This window comes from Cucurbita pepo, chromosome LG09 (assembly GCF_002806865.2).
Source record: "Cucurbita pepo subsp. pepo cultivar mu-cu-16 chromosome LG09, ASM280686v2, whole genome shotgun sequence".
Taxonomy (NCBI): domain Eukaryota; kingdom Viridiplantae; phylum Streptophyta; class Magnoliopsida; order Cucurbitales; family Cucurbitaceae; genus Cucurbita; species Cucurbita pepo.
The window spans coordinates 4,436,140-4,451,193 of NC_036646.1; the positions used below are offsets into that span (position 1 = coordinate 4,436,140).

The window sequence follows — 15,054 nt, forward strand, 5'->3', positions numbered from 1 at the left end:
GTTGAAAACAAGTGACGATGAGAGTAAATCGTGGTGTCTCAAGATAAGGAGTCATTAAGTTCTTTTCAGCTATGGTAGCACATGTTGTGCCCACTTGTTAGAGAGAGTTCGTGAGGCAGAAAAAAATAATGAAGAAAAAAATAATAATGAGTAAACTGTTTGTCTTGCTAGGTTAAGGATGTGATGAAAGCCTACAAATGAGTTTGAGGTTACTAGGTATATTTATATACTCTATATCATACCCATATATTTTATTAGATTGGTATATGACTATTTAATTTATAGCACCATTTGTGAGGATCAAACCTGTGACCATGTCGTTAAAAGTCACACGCTCTATCGCTGAGCTAAGATGGCTTTTCACAACCATGTATGCAAGTCATAGCTTGAGTAACTAGTAGCATCACTTAGTACCCCTGAAATTGATGCATATTTTTTGTGACGCTAAGATAGCTTGATTGTGCTTTAATATCTTCTTATATTTTGTCCTCCCATATGGTGATGATGTCCTTGGAGACCCTGATTCATGTTGCTACAACAAATGTGGAGAACTGATACGACAAAAACAATGTTAGCAAGTCAAGAGAGCCTAGGTACCTCAGGGACTTCTGTAAGTATCACCCGCTTGGATTGGATTGAAAGACGACTAACCCCAATGTTCTGGAGGCATCGATTGAGTCGAAGGATACAATTTTAGGAAGAGAAAGACTACCGACAATATCTTAACGATAGGTGATGAGTCAATCACTCAGTTGTATCTGAAGGAAGCTTTCGTCTACAAATACAACTAATTGTCGGCTAATATCAGAACCTGTTACAACTCAATTTTTAAGGTTTTAAATTTCAAACCATGACTAAAAGGACAAGGCAATAATAGACATAAAAAAACAAAAACAAAAAAAAAATGATAAAATTTCACGAGTTAAAATCATACAACATCATTCTTGAAATAAAAATCCAAAATAAAAAATACAAAACAGACTTTGTTCACGTTAGTTTACCAACCAAAAATGGGAATGGCATACACAATAGTACTAACAACCCATGAAAATATTGGCTAAACTGATGCCCTGGGTTGACATTCCTATGTGAAAGCACGGCTCCTCAACACTCTCCCACCTCGACCGATAGCCTGTGACCACATGAAAAAAAACATGGATGAGTATAAAAATACCCATTAAGCAACAATATCACGGTGTTAATCATGTTTCGTTTCTACATGTAATAGAAATACTCACATTTACATATCTACTTATGTATTCTCAAGTCATTTTCGAGACCGATTTACAGAATCGCAACTTTAGCCTTGACTTGTTTCTATATGCAATAGAAATACTTTGCTTTAAGATAACTACGTGTGTAATCCTAAGTCTCTCTTTAGGATAGAATTGAGGTGTCAGCCATGACTCATTTCTACATGCAATAAAAGAGCTAATTATCTCTGTGGTGTCAAGCCCTTACTTAGGACTAGTTTACGAAATCGAGACATCAACCTTGATCCGTCCCTCACACAACAGTAACTCAAATTTCTTGGGAGGTTTTGGTTATATTGTTCTTATTACCAATAACCCTATATGGCAGTCCAAATCAACCTTGCTGAGGAGGCTTACTAGGTTCTTAGGACGTTTAGACGCTTTAAATATGACAATCGTTTTAGGACGTTTGGGACTAACATCATAGGGCTATCCCAACCTCTTGGTGCTCTTGATGCTCACAATCCTTTCGGGCTTGGTACTCTAGAAGTATATTGTTCTAGGTCAACTTGAAAATCGCTCTAATTCTAGCGCCCTCAACTTAACTAGGAAGATACTCTTATCAATCACATAAAGAACGGAGAATATTTTCAAAACATTCGTTCAACTTTTTATAGAGATATTAATATCAATCACGTAAGGACGAAATATTCATGCAAACTCAACCGGAAAATAACATCTATCAATTGTAATATCATATCCTCATTTCAATCACAACAAAAATCATTAAAGTAGGCATGTACCTAAATTCTCATCCCAGGGACATTTCAGTCATTTTTCATAACATATATAGTGTTCTCATCCAAATAGCCCTTCTAGAGTCTTAAACATGCATATTTTGAACACCTAAGGCAAGATATTTTTGTACGATAACACGTTCTAGTGTTCCCTAAAACATTACTTGCCTAAAGTCTTTGTGGCTACTTACCAAGATCATACATGCCTTCACTTATTGGAGGCTCCAAATTTCTTGAAAATTCACTAATTGATTCTGATTCAAGTGATATTAAGGTCAAATTGCAACTGGGACGAAAAAATAGTGGATCGGGAGACAAAACGATTGTAAAACAATTCTCAATGTACATTCGAAGTTTACGTGCCCAACAATGCATGGAGACTCATGTGCGGGCATATGGGCAGCACGCAGTTAACACTCGACTTTGAACCCCAACGAGCACGACAATTACCCATGAATTTTCTACTGGCAACATGTAGTTCTCACTAATAGGCGCTCTGAGTCAGGTCGAATCATTGTTATTGGATCTGGTGGTGGGAACTGAACTGAGTCGCACGCGGGTTGAAGGGTCGCAATTTAGGGTCAAATTAGGTTAGGTCTAAGCGATGCGTCTCCCGTGGAAGTCTAATGCATTGTTCCAGTCAAACCATGACACATTTCCACACGCTTGGTAGATGCATTACTCCTATAGTTCGACATCTTTCCACCGCTAGCCTTGCTGCATTTCACTGCTCGATGTCTAACGCGTCAATCAAATATTCTGTCTGCACAATTAACTTTTAGAATTCGAAGAATTTTCTATTTTTTTCCAATTTTCTTTATATTTTCATTACTTTTCATAGCAAACTTGAATCAACTGGTTCCTCCACCAAAGTATTAGAGTAAATAATCCATCATTACAAAGATGTTTTTCTTGTAGTTTATTTCCAACTATAGAAGAGATATTCTCATTCAAAATGGTTGACAGAAACTACATTCTTACTGTTTCTCAACAAACACCAGAACTCCTTCTAGTTCGATTCGACTCTAATTTTCATCACAAAAAATATGCAAAATACTTTCTAGATCAACCTACTAAATTTTGTTATATGAATCTCCTTGAATCTCCCATCTCTCAAGAAAAACTAAGAATAAAAAACTCAAAAACTTACCTTGAGTTCTTCCTTATTTCTTGATGTTTTTTGAATATTCGTGGGCAAGGTTTTGTTGGAATCAAAATGGATGGCAATTACTCAAAATGGATGGTTGAGTAACATCGTCTTGTGCAAACCAAGTGAGTGACTCCACTATTAGCTTGGTTGGATAAATTGTATTATATATGATGGCGCGTCCTATGGCCCCAGCATATGTCATATGTATGAATGATATGCTACGCTATACTATACTATGTTATTTGATACTATGCTATGTTATGTTATGATAGGTTATACCACGTATAAAAGCTATATATGATGGGATCATGTCAAGATGGGTTAAAAATCCAAAAGGTTGTAGTTTAAGGGTGAGAATTTCATGTTGTGATTGTGGATACCTACCTGAGCTTAAATCCCAACCGCCACATTTGATTTTTTTTATTTATATAAACCATTGAAGCATATTAACCTAATTCAAACCACCCGATTGACTTTTATTAACAAATTGGTGAAGCGATGAATGATGCCTAAATATTCAAGTGGCTGTAGTTTAGTGGTGAGAATTCCACGTTGTGGCCGTGGAGACCTGGGCTCGAATCCCAGTAGCCACATCCACCCTTTATATAGCTACCAACGAGCAAATTTGAAGTTTGTTGGTTTATCCTTAATCATGAAAGTGATGAATGATGGCTAAATATCCAAGTGGCTGTAGTTTAGTGGTGAGAATTCCACGTTGTGGCCGTGGAGACCTGGGCTCGAATCCCAGTAGCCACATCCACCCTTTATATAGCTACCAACGAGCAAATTTGAAGTTTGTTGGTTTATCCTTAATCATGAAAGTGATGAATGTTGGCTAAATATTCAAGTGGCTGTAGTTTAGTGGTGAGAATTCCACGTTGTGGCCGTGGAGACCTGGGCTCGAATCCCAGCAGCCACATCTACTTTTTATAGCTACCAACGAGCAAATTTGAAGTTTGTTGGTTTATCCTTAATCATGAAAGTGATGAATGTCGGCTAAATATTCAAGTGGCTGTAGTTTAGTGGTGAGAATTCCACGTTGTGGCCGTGGAGACCTGGGCTCGAATCCCAGCAGCCACATCTACTTTTTATAGCTACCAACGAGCAAATTTGAAGTTTCTTCGTTTATCCTTAATTATGAAAGTGATGAATGTCGGCTAAATATCCAAGTGGTTGTAGTTTAGTGGTGAGAATTCCACGTTGTGGCCGTGGAGACCTGGGCTCGAATCCCAGCAGCCACATCTATTTTTTATAACTACCAACGAGCAAATTTGAAGTTTGAGAATTCCACGCTGTGGCCGTGGAGACCTGGGCTCGAATCCCCATATCTACTTTTTNAAAAAAAAAAAAAAAAAAAAAAAAAAAAAAAAAAACATAACAAGTAAACCTTGTAGGCCTTCAAACGATAAGTCTAAAGGGATTGAACACACGACCACATGGGGTTAAAAGTCACTCACTCTACCACTGAGCTAAGATGGCTTGTAACAACCCTAATAGCACATGTTGTCCCACTTGTTAGAAAGAGTTATTTGATGCAGAAAAAAAGTGACACATGATAGTAAATTGGGGTGTATTTGCTAGAAAAATGATGCAAGAGCCTACACAATGAGTATTTGTAGTTGTTTAATTTCTAGCGCTATATGTGGGGATCAATCAAACCCATCACCACGTGGTTAAAAGCAACCGGCTCTACCACTAAGATGAGATAGCTTGTCACAACCATGGTAGCATATGTTTTACCCACCTGTTAGATAGAGTTATTTGAGGCAGAAAAAAGTGATGATGAGCGTAAACCATGGTGCTTTCGCTAGGCCAATGATGACCAAAGCGCCATCTGTGGGGATCGAACCCACGACCATGTGGTTAAAAGCCACGCGCTCTACCACTGAGCTAAGATGGCTTGTCACAACCTTGCTAGCATGTGTTGTCCCTGTTGGGTTTTAGGTTCTAAAACTCATAGTTGGTAAACAAAAACATATTCTATTTTCAATAAAGTTATTATTATTGTTTATAAAGTAAAGATTGTTATTGAATAAAGTGAACTTTACGATCATTAATCTCAATCCAATAAACTAAGAACACTCTGACTATAGTATGATTACTTGAACTATATGTAGAGACATAAGAGTGGATCAAGTTCAAGTATATAGTCAAAATGATTTATAGTATAAGGATAAGGCTGAGTACCTTATTCTGAGGACACTATGGATGCGGCCCACTTTTGTATATGATATAAACAATGTGATCACTAAATTGTACATGTGGAAGCATGTGAGTGGGGGCATCCTAGTTTAGTGGTGAAGATTACAAGTCGTGGTCTCAATGAGTTTTTTTGTTTTTTTTTTTTTTTTTTAATGTTATGATCATGTTACTTTAGAAGGAGTGCTAGTTTATGCTTAACCGTTTATCGGTTACAAACCATTCAACTATATTAACCTAACTCAAAACCATGGGCTCTCATGAGCAAACCCGTCAAGAAAATTAGAAGTTTGTTGGTTTATCCTTAATCACGAAAATGATGAATGGTGACTAAATATCTAAGTGGTTGTAGTTTAGTGGTGATAATTTTATGTTGTGGTCGTGGAGACCTAGGCTCAAATCCCAACCCCATTTATTTTTTTCAGCTACAAACCATTGAAACATTTAACATAACTCAAAACCACTACGAGCTTTTATGAACAAACTGGTGAAGCAAATTAGATGTTTTTTTGTTTATCTTTAATCATGAAAATGATGTGACGGTTAAATATCCAAGTGGCTGTAGTAGTTTAGTGGTGAGAATTCCACATTGTTGCCATGGAGACTTGGGCTTGAATCCTAGTTTAACGATGAGTTCGAGAGACATTTGACAATTGTTTTCTAATTCTCAATAGCACAAGGATGAAACATAGACATCCGTGTTCCACCTCGAATAGAGTTCACAACCCAATTTTTTTTGCTTGGATTAGACACATGCCTTTCTTTTCGCTACAACCGCAAGTAGTACATTTTTAATGGTCCGATATTGTTCGTGTTCCATCTTGAATAGAGTTCATACCCCAACCTTCTATTTTCATGACTGTATTAGACACATGCCTTTTTAATGATTAGTTGTAGATTATGAAGAATGATGGGTTAAATACCGAAGTGCTTGTAGATTAGTGATGAGAATTCCACGTTGTGGTTGTGAGACCTGGGCCTAAATCCCAACCGCCACACACATAACATTGTTTTGNTTTTTGAATTAAATATATTGAGTTTGATGAAATAAATTTTTAAAGCTATTTTCTTAAAAAACACATGCCCATGAGTTAGGAGATGATATGATTATGTTAGTAGGAAACCGTAAAGGGTAGGGTTTNATGACATTCGTAATGGTCGGGTGGTATGGACCACTTCAACCCTGGTGGGCTAAATATCGCGGCNAAAAATAACACGTATGTATCATGGGAATTTTTTAGCTACAAACTATTCAACCATATTAACATAACTCAAAAGAAACACTAATTTAAATAGAGTTCATAATTCAACTTTCTATTTTTTGCTTTTTGGATTGGATCAGGATGAGTTACGAGATGATATTAAACTTATGGAAATAATTAGAAGTTTTCTTGTTTATCCCTCAATCATGAGACCTTAAGACGAGATCAACATTGCTACTAAATATTGAAGTGGTTGTAGTTTAGTGGTGAGAATTCCACGTTGTGGTCGTGGAGACCTGGGTTTGTGAGGTATTTTTACGGCTCCTCTATTGCCACGTTTGCAACCACGCCCACAACCTTTACTTTCTTTTTTCTGGTCATCATGTCCCTTCGTACTNTCCATGCACCCACATTTGAGATTTATTTTCTAATTCTCAATAATATAAGATGGAACATAGAAACATAAATTTTAATAAAGCGATCAGACATGAAACATTGTTATGCTTTTAGCTACAACCGCTGGTATGAAATTCGTAATGGTTCGGTATGGTCCTTGTTTCACCTTGGATAGAGTTCACAACCCAATGATTATCAGTTGTAGATTATGAAGAATGATGGGCAACATATCGAAATGGCTATAGTTTAGTGTTGAGAATTCGACGTTGTGGCCGTAGAGACTTGGGCTCGAATTCGAGCAGCCACATTTGACATTCGTAAATATGACATTTGTAATCGTCCAGTGTGGTCCTTGTTCCACCTCGAATAGAGTTCACAACCATTAGATTGGACACATGCCAATGAGTTGATAAATGAGCCCCAAGAGTCGATATTATGATGAATGTTTGGTTAAATATCAAAGTGGTCGTAGTTTAGTGGTAAGAATTCCACGGTGTGGCTATGATGTGAAGACTTGAGCTTGAATCCCAACCGACACATTTGTTTTCNCTTGTCACGTAACGAACGGATGCTAGTGACGATTTTCGTCAATTTCATGGCAAATTCGAACCCTTTTTCTTAAGACACACTTGTTAGAAAACAAGAAAAATAGTCCGNGAACAATATAATATGGAGACAGTTAGGTGCTTGCTAGCATATCTGTAATTTTGAACCGTTAAGACGAGATTAACATTGGAATTGAATGACAAGTTTGTAAATGAGCCCAAGAAACTAGACTAGGCTAAATATCAAACTAGTTGTAACCATGGAAACTTGNATTTTCTAGATTGCATACATTGAAATGGAACTTATTGAAAAAGGTAAGACAGAAAATTCGAAAGCAGTATCCATTTGAAAAAAATTTGATCCAGTAATTGAGAGTATGAAAAGGGAGGAACTTTGAGGGAAGGAATCCGACTTTCATTAGGATCCTGATTTAGAAGTTAACATACATGTTTATCGACATGTATGTTTATCGGTCCAGTAACAGACTTAGAAATTAAAAATTGCTCCTAAAGATAAAATTGCGCAATGGCAGAAGTGGCCAACAAGCCAAATCGTGATGGCCAACAACCAAATCTTGGGCCTAAAGATAAAATGGTCGGAGTGGCCTACAAATCTTAATCTTACGCTTAAAGACGACCAACAAACAAATCTTAGGCCTAGAGAAAAAATTGTCGAAGTGGCCAACAAAAATCTTAATCTTGGCCTAAAGATGACCAACAAATAAATCATGCCACCTAGAGATAAAATTAAGCAATGGTCAAAGTGGCCAACAAATCTTGACCGCCAACAAACAAACAAAATTGGATTTTTGATCAGGGAGATTATAGCTTCGTTGTCCACGTAAAGCATTGGTGGATCGCCCTCTCTTTCGATGAGTTTTTTCAACAATCGCGCAAGCCAGACCCCTTGTGTTGCGCCGTCGAAGCGGTGATGTACCCTGCCTCGCAAGAAGAAAAAGCAACTAACTTTTGTTTAGTTGATTGCCGGCAGATCGCGCTGCCTAAGATAAAGTAAATCATCCCAGTGGTGATCTTACGATCATCAACGTCACCCACCATGTTACTATCACTATAGCCGACCAGCTCAAGCTTCTCATTTCCGCTCCCTGCACAGTATTTCACACCCTAGCCTTTGGTTTCAGCCACATAGCAGGATGCGCTTGACAACCACAAGATGCTCCTCGTTAGGTGCTTCATAAACCTACTCACGTATCCAACGGAATAAGCGAGGTCAGGGCGTGTGTTTACCAGATAGCGCAGGCTCCCAAAAATACTGCGATAATTGGTGGCGTCAACTGTCATCGTAGTGCCGGCCTTACTTAGCTGGAGCTGGGCCACCATTTGTGTCCTTGTAGGGCTACTGTCCGCTAACCTAGCTGTGTTCAGCAGCTTCTTCGCATACGCACTTTGGCGATGGTGATGCCGACAGTACTCTGTTGTACTTCGATGCCGAGGTAGTAGCTGAGCACGTCAAGATCGCTCATCTTCAAATTCTTTGACATCTCCCTCTTGAATCTTCTAAAAACTTCCATGTCGTCTCCAATGATTATGAGGTTGTCGACGTACACTCCCACAATCAACCACCGCTCACCAACATGCCATGCTTAGAGGCACAACTCTTGAACTTCAGCGACAGCAGAGTATTATCGAGCTTTGCGTTCTAGGCTAGTGGTGCTTGCCAAAGCCCGTAGAGTGCCTCGTGCAGGCGCAGTTCCTTGCCGAAGTTGTCCTTATCTAGGAAGTCAAGTGGTTGTCAGACGTAGACGATCTCTTTAAGCTATCCGTTGAAGAAAGCGGACTTCATGTCCATGTGTTGGACCTCCCAAGAGCAATGTGCCGCGATTGCCAGCAACAAGCGAATGGATTTCAACCTTGCAACTGGCACGAATACCTCTTTGAAGTCCACTCCTTGCTTCTGGACATAGCCCTTCGCCACTAGACCGGCCTTATACTTCAACTTCTCCCTCTTCGTTTCGCTTTAGTTTGATACCCATTTTAGCCCTATGGCTCGGTGTCCTGATGGGATGTCCTCCAAACTCCACGTCTTGTTCTTAGTGAGGGATGTCATCTCTTCCTTCATTGCCTTCAGCTAGCACGGGTTTCTTCCTGCTTCGGCGAAGAAGTTCGGTTCATCCGCGCGAATGGCATGCGGTTTAGCCACTTCTTTTAAGAGCTCGCGCGCCGCCAGTCCTTATGGTTCACCTTCTCCTAGTAGGTCTTCAATCCTTCGGTATTTGGCTGCCAGACTATCATCGTGATTGGCATCCAGCGTCGAGTCCGTAGTACGTGGTGTTACGAACTCAACTGGTTAAGAGGGCGTAGCAGGAGTTGTAGTAAGTGTAGGCGTAGGCGTGTCCGGTACAGCTGTTGTGACGGTGATAATGCCCGACGCTGTGCTCCTCCTTCTCCTAGCTCAATAACGAGGTAATCCATCGTGAATTGATTTGGGTTTTGGTCTACCTCGGTCACATTGTTCCACCGCTAGAAGGTGTTCTAGTCAAACACGACGTCGCGCGATAAGTGAGCTCGCCCCCCCGCAGGATCATAGAGCCTGTACGCCTTGCTCCTGGGTTCGTAGCCGATGAAGATGACCTTCAGCCCTCAAGGATCAAGCTTATCGAGGTGGAGACGTGTGATCTTCATATATGCGACGCAGATGAACACTCAGAGATGATGTACCGCTTGCTTCTTGTTGTACCAAGCCTCGTGTGGCGTCTTCCCATTGAGGCTTCGCATTGGCGACCAATTGAGGAGATAGACCCATTGCTCTCGCTGGAGTTGTCGTGGAGCTTCAGACATGGAAGACATTCCTCCATAGTTTTTCGTCCTTAAAGCGGATCTCCAAAAACTCCTTCCACAACTGCTCGATGTTGGACTCCCGCACTCGCTACACACCAACCCGGCGAGACTTGATCCCCTCCCAAGCCGATTGCGCGGTGCGCTTGGTGGAGAGAGATGCTAGTATCTTTGGAGGCACAGAACGTAGTATGGCAGCGAATGCGAAGTAATCCTCCTGATACTCGATCGTTTCTTCTTCCTCTGGCTCGACAGCGTGACACAACCCTTGCGCCTGTAGGTTGACGTGCATCGGGTACTACAAAGAGGCGATCATCTCCTTGATCATTCGCTCGATGACAACTCGACGTCCGTCTTCGCGGTGCCGGCCTCTTGGTGGCGGTGATGGAGACATCGACACTCAGTGGCGGCATGGAGGAGTGCGACATCACCGCTTGTTTAGTGGTGAGAATTCTACGTTGTGGCTGGCTATGAACCATTGAAGCATATTAACATAACTGCAAACCACAACGAGCTTTTATGAACAAACTAGTGAAACATATTAGAATTTTTTTGTTTATCCTTAATCATGAAAGTGATGAATGATGACTAAATATTCAAGTGGCTGTAGTTTAGTGGTGAGAATTCCACGTTGTGGCCGTGGAGACCTGGGCTCGAATCCCAGCAGCCACATCTACTATTTTTAGCTACGAACCATTGAGGCAAAATTAGAACTTTTTTTTGTTTATCCTTAATCATGAAAGTGATGAATGTTGGCTAAATTTCCAAGTGGCTGTAGTTTAGTGGTGAGAATTCCACGTTGTGGTTGTGGAGACCTAGACTCGAATCCTAGTAGCCACAACTACTTTTTTTAGCTGTGAACAATTGAAGCATATTAATATAACTCAAAACCACTACAAGCTACAAATTAAGCTAAATATCCAAGTGAGACCTAGACTCAAATACCAATAGTCACATTTGCTTTTTCTAGCTACGAACCATGAACAAACGGGTTAAGCAAATAGAAATTTTTTTGTTTATCCTTAATCATGAAAGTGATGAATGATTGCCAAACATCCAAGTGGTTTTAGTTTAGTGGTAAGAATTCCATGTTTTGGCCGTGGAGACTTGGGCTCAAATCCCAGTAGCCACATCTACTTTTTATAGCTACCAACGAGCAAATTGGAAGTTTGTTGGTTTATCCTTAATCATGAAAGTGATGAATGTTAGCTAGGTATCTAAGTGGCCGTAGTTTAGTGGTGAGAATTTCACGTTGTGGCCGTGGAAACTGGCTCGTAGTTTAGTGGTGAGAATTTCACGTTGTGGCCGTGGAAACTGGCTCGTAGTTTAGTGGTGAGAATTTCACGTTGTGGCCGTGGAAACTGGCTCGTAGTTTAGTGGTGAGAATTTCACGTTGTGGCCGTGGAAACTGGCTCGTAGTTTAGTGGTGAGAATTTCACGTTGTGGCCGTGGAAACTGGCTCGTAGTTTAGTGGTGAGAATTTCACGTTGTGGCCGTGGAAACTGGCTCGTAGTTTAGTGGTGAGAATTTCACGTTGTGGCCGTGGAAACTGGCTCGTAGTTTAGTGGTGAGAATTTCACGTTGTGGCCGTGGAAACTGGCTCGTAGTTTAGTGGTGAGAATTTCACGTTGTGGCCGTGGAAACTGGCTCGAATCCCAGCAGCCACATCTACTTTTTTTTTTAGCTACAAACTAGCAAATTTGAAGTTTGTTAGTTTATCCTTAATCATGAAAGTGATGAATGTTGACTAAATATCGGCTTTAGTTTAGTTGTGAGAATTCCATTGTGGCTATGGTGACTTGGGCTCGATTTCTAGCATCCACATTTGTTTTTTTTTAGCTTACAAACTATTGAAGCATATTAACCTAAGTTTGTTGGTTGATCCTTAATCATGAAAGCATTTTGTGGTGGGAATTCCATGTTATGGCGGTGGAGTCGTATGCCCAAGATGAGAGTTCCACGTGGCCATGGAGATTTGGGCTCGAATCCCAAACCAATAGCCATGATGTGTTACCCAAACCAATAGCCACGGTGTGTTACAAGATGATAATTTTTATTATTTTATTTACAATTTAATATTATTCATGGTATGAAAACTCAAGGTTATTAATGTAATCTTGAATAGCATGTGGTTGATATACAAGATATCATGTTTAAGTAATAACCTAAATGGTCTATATATTATATGGATAATGTTGGGTGTTTTGTCAATATGATATGATCCACTTTGTAATCGTTATCAATGATTTGATCCAAGTGGGAGTATCATATCCAATGAATTTGTATAAGACTAGACCAAGAAATATTTAATCTCTCTTTATAAAATCTATTAATTGAGAAGATTATTATTTCAGACAATGAACATATGCGACTCAATTTTAATCCCTTTTATTGTTTTTCATGTTAGATATATCTTTACTACTATTATTGTGCCAATATGAGTGTGTATGGCTAGTTACCAAAATCATGTCTACACCCGTCAGGGCTAAAATACCCCAAAATGTACTATAGTAGGGATATGATTAGTTGTCAATTCTTCCTACTCGGGTCATATGCTAGCAAAGTCGTTGTTGTTGCTTATTTGCTTTTAGCCTATAACATCGATTTCTTTAAAATCGTTTTCAATGTATTTCCTCACTCACGTTTTCAAAAAAATTTCCCTCAAACATGAGATGAGGCTCAAGCATACGACCACATTATTCGCGAAGTTAGAATTACACATTGCTGACTTGTTGGCTGGGTTAAAACAAGTGTCACACAATCATTGTCCGGCTGCTGCAAGAGTGCGATTGTGACACTTGACACACGTGTGTGAAACACACGTGTAAAGACCCCCTACAGTAGTGTGGTGAGTTCTTTTTGTCTTGTTCGACTATTTTCACTCCAGTTTCCATACTAGTCTTATTTTGGCTTGAACTAGGACCTATAGAGAAATTAGAAAAAAACTAATTCGAGAGGGTACGAGTTATCCAAGTAAGTTACCATTTGAATCCTCCTTAAGTAGTACTTATAGGGATTGCTTGAACAAGCATGCATGTTAATAAATCCAACCTTAGATGGATAGAACCGGCATGTTAGAGCATTAAACGAGCACGTAAATATGAGAATAATATGCTTGATGTAGAATTTACAGAATTGCCCCTAAGATAGAGATTATGGACTACCTATTGCTTTCATGTTTTATGCTATATTAGAAAGGAGGATGAGAATTTGTGATATGCATTTTAGGTGATTGATGTATGTTATCTGCTCGTTAAGCATATTTGATTTGCATGAAAATTGTATATTAGCTCTAGGTGATTGATTGTGTATTCTTCCTATAGAGTGTAGATAGTAGCGATAAGATAAGACTAGAGCTATACAGATAGGTTAGGTGAACGGTGACCTAGGTCATGATACCTCTAGTAGACCGAACACCCTAGGATCGTGAGTAGCGACTAGTAGGTCTGGACCCTAGTGCTACAAAACTAAGTTAGACTTGAAGAGTTAGTGTAGAGTATCCTGGAGTTGAGAGTCCATGTTTAAGCGTCTAGTTTCCCAAGGAAACTAGTAGACCGTCATGGCACACGTGAGTGATTAAGATAGATCTCCAAGCCATTAGTAGTATGAACGGTGTCACTAGTGTTCCCGCCACCCTCTCCCCTCTAGTACCCCCATGACATTATTATAAACTTAGGTTGGACCTGTTAGCACTCTTACCAAGCGATAAATCCCCGAGTGGTTTTGTCGAGCTAGGCCTAAGGCAAATAGGGCAGTGCGTTGATGCAACCAGGTGCCCAACCTCGTAGAAGTGGTTAGGGGTCTTTTGAATAGGGCCACTCTGTTGTAAACTCGTCCTAAGAGTGGGATGAGACCACGTGGGTTGACACAGCAGTTGGCCGGCACACGGGGTCGCACCCCTAGATTAGGTAGATTTTGTGGTCCTGTGAGAGGGTCCACTAGCTAGCCTTCCATATATGATGTTCATATTAGCAGACACTATATTGTCCCACCAAATTAGTATGAGGTCGTGCATCAACCTATGATACTGATCATTCACTATATAGACAAAACAAGCTACCTAAGTCATAAAATAGAAAGGTTGTACAACATGTACAAATTCCTTAGGGCAAGATTCAAACCAGATACTTGTTCGGAACTTTAAGGCTTTCCTAGAAGCTCACATAGCTGTAGAACTAGACCCGTAATTCGTAGAGACTAGAGAAAAGCCCGCAAATACCTACTAGGTTAAAGATGGAATAAGAGCTACAAGTAGGTTGTTTACTGTGTATTTTTATACTCACCCCTTTCCTCATACGTTTTTGCAAGTGTTCACTAACTGGCTGGTTGAGGCAAGGGAGCGTTCAAGAGCTCGGGGTCAAGGAGGATGTCATCCCAAGACGTTAGTCCGTCGGTTTAATTTGTCATTCCCCATTTATAATAAACTCAACACCATCTTGTAATTAGACTTTGTTTTGTTTTTATTTGTGGTGTTGTTTTGTTTTAAAATTGTGCAAAATTTTATCGTATTTTATTATATAATATTTTATTTTATTTTATTTGCTTTTGTTTTATCTCAATACCTTAAAAATTGGGTTGTGATACACTAATGACCTCGTGGTATGTCTTAACAACTCACCTCAACCCAATGAAAACATGTTTGACACTTGGACCGATGACCCAATATGATGATCCCACGTCCTAGATCATCAATAGGGCCAATTTCGTCGACTGATTTTCATACAAGCCTACACGTTTAGCTCCCAAGACTAGACAAGAAGGTCCAAGGGCGTAAAT

At 39.8% G+C, this 15,054-nt stretch overlaps 7 non-coding genes across 7 annotated transcripts; 6 read left to right on the forward strand and 1 right to left on the reverse strand.

Moving 5' to 3' along the window:
- Positions 1-3,661: 3,661 nt before the first annotated feature.
- On the forward strand, positions 3,662-3,733 carry TRNAH-GUG. The gene has a single exon. It is a non-coding gene; the product is annotated as a tRNA-His (tRNA).
- A 91-nt stretch (positions 3,734-3,824) lies between these two features.
- On the forward strand, positions 3,825-3,896 carry TRNAH-GUG. Its single transcript has one exon. It is a non-coding gene; the product is annotated as a tRNA-His (tRNA).
- Positions 3,897-3,987: 91 nt separating this feature from the next.
- On the forward strand, positions 3,988-4,059 carry TRNAH-GUG. Its single transcript has one exon. It is a non-coding gene; the product is annotated as a tRNA-His (tRNA).
- An 89-nt stretch (positions 4,060-4,148) lies between these two features.
- Positions 4,149-4,220, forward strand: TRNAH-GUG. Its single transcript has one exon. It is a non-coding gene; the product is annotated as a tRNA-His (tRNA).
- Positions 4,221-4,309: 89 nt separating this feature from the next.
- TRNAH-GUG lies at positions 4,310-4,381 on the forward strand. Its single transcript has one exon. It is a non-coding gene; the product is annotated as a tRNA-His (tRNA).
- Positions 4,382-4,968: 587 nt separating this feature from the next.
- TRNAK-UUU lies at positions 4,969-5,040 on the reverse strand. Its single transcript has one exon. It is a non-coding gene; the product is annotated as a tRNA-Lys (tRNA).
- A 5,838-nt stretch (positions 5,041-10,878) lies between these two features.
- TRNAH-GUG lies at positions 10,879-10,950 on the forward strand. Its single transcript has one exon. It is a non-coding gene; the product is annotated as a tRNA-His (tRNA).
- The last annotated feature ends 4,104 nt before the right edge of the window (positions 10,951-15,054 follow it).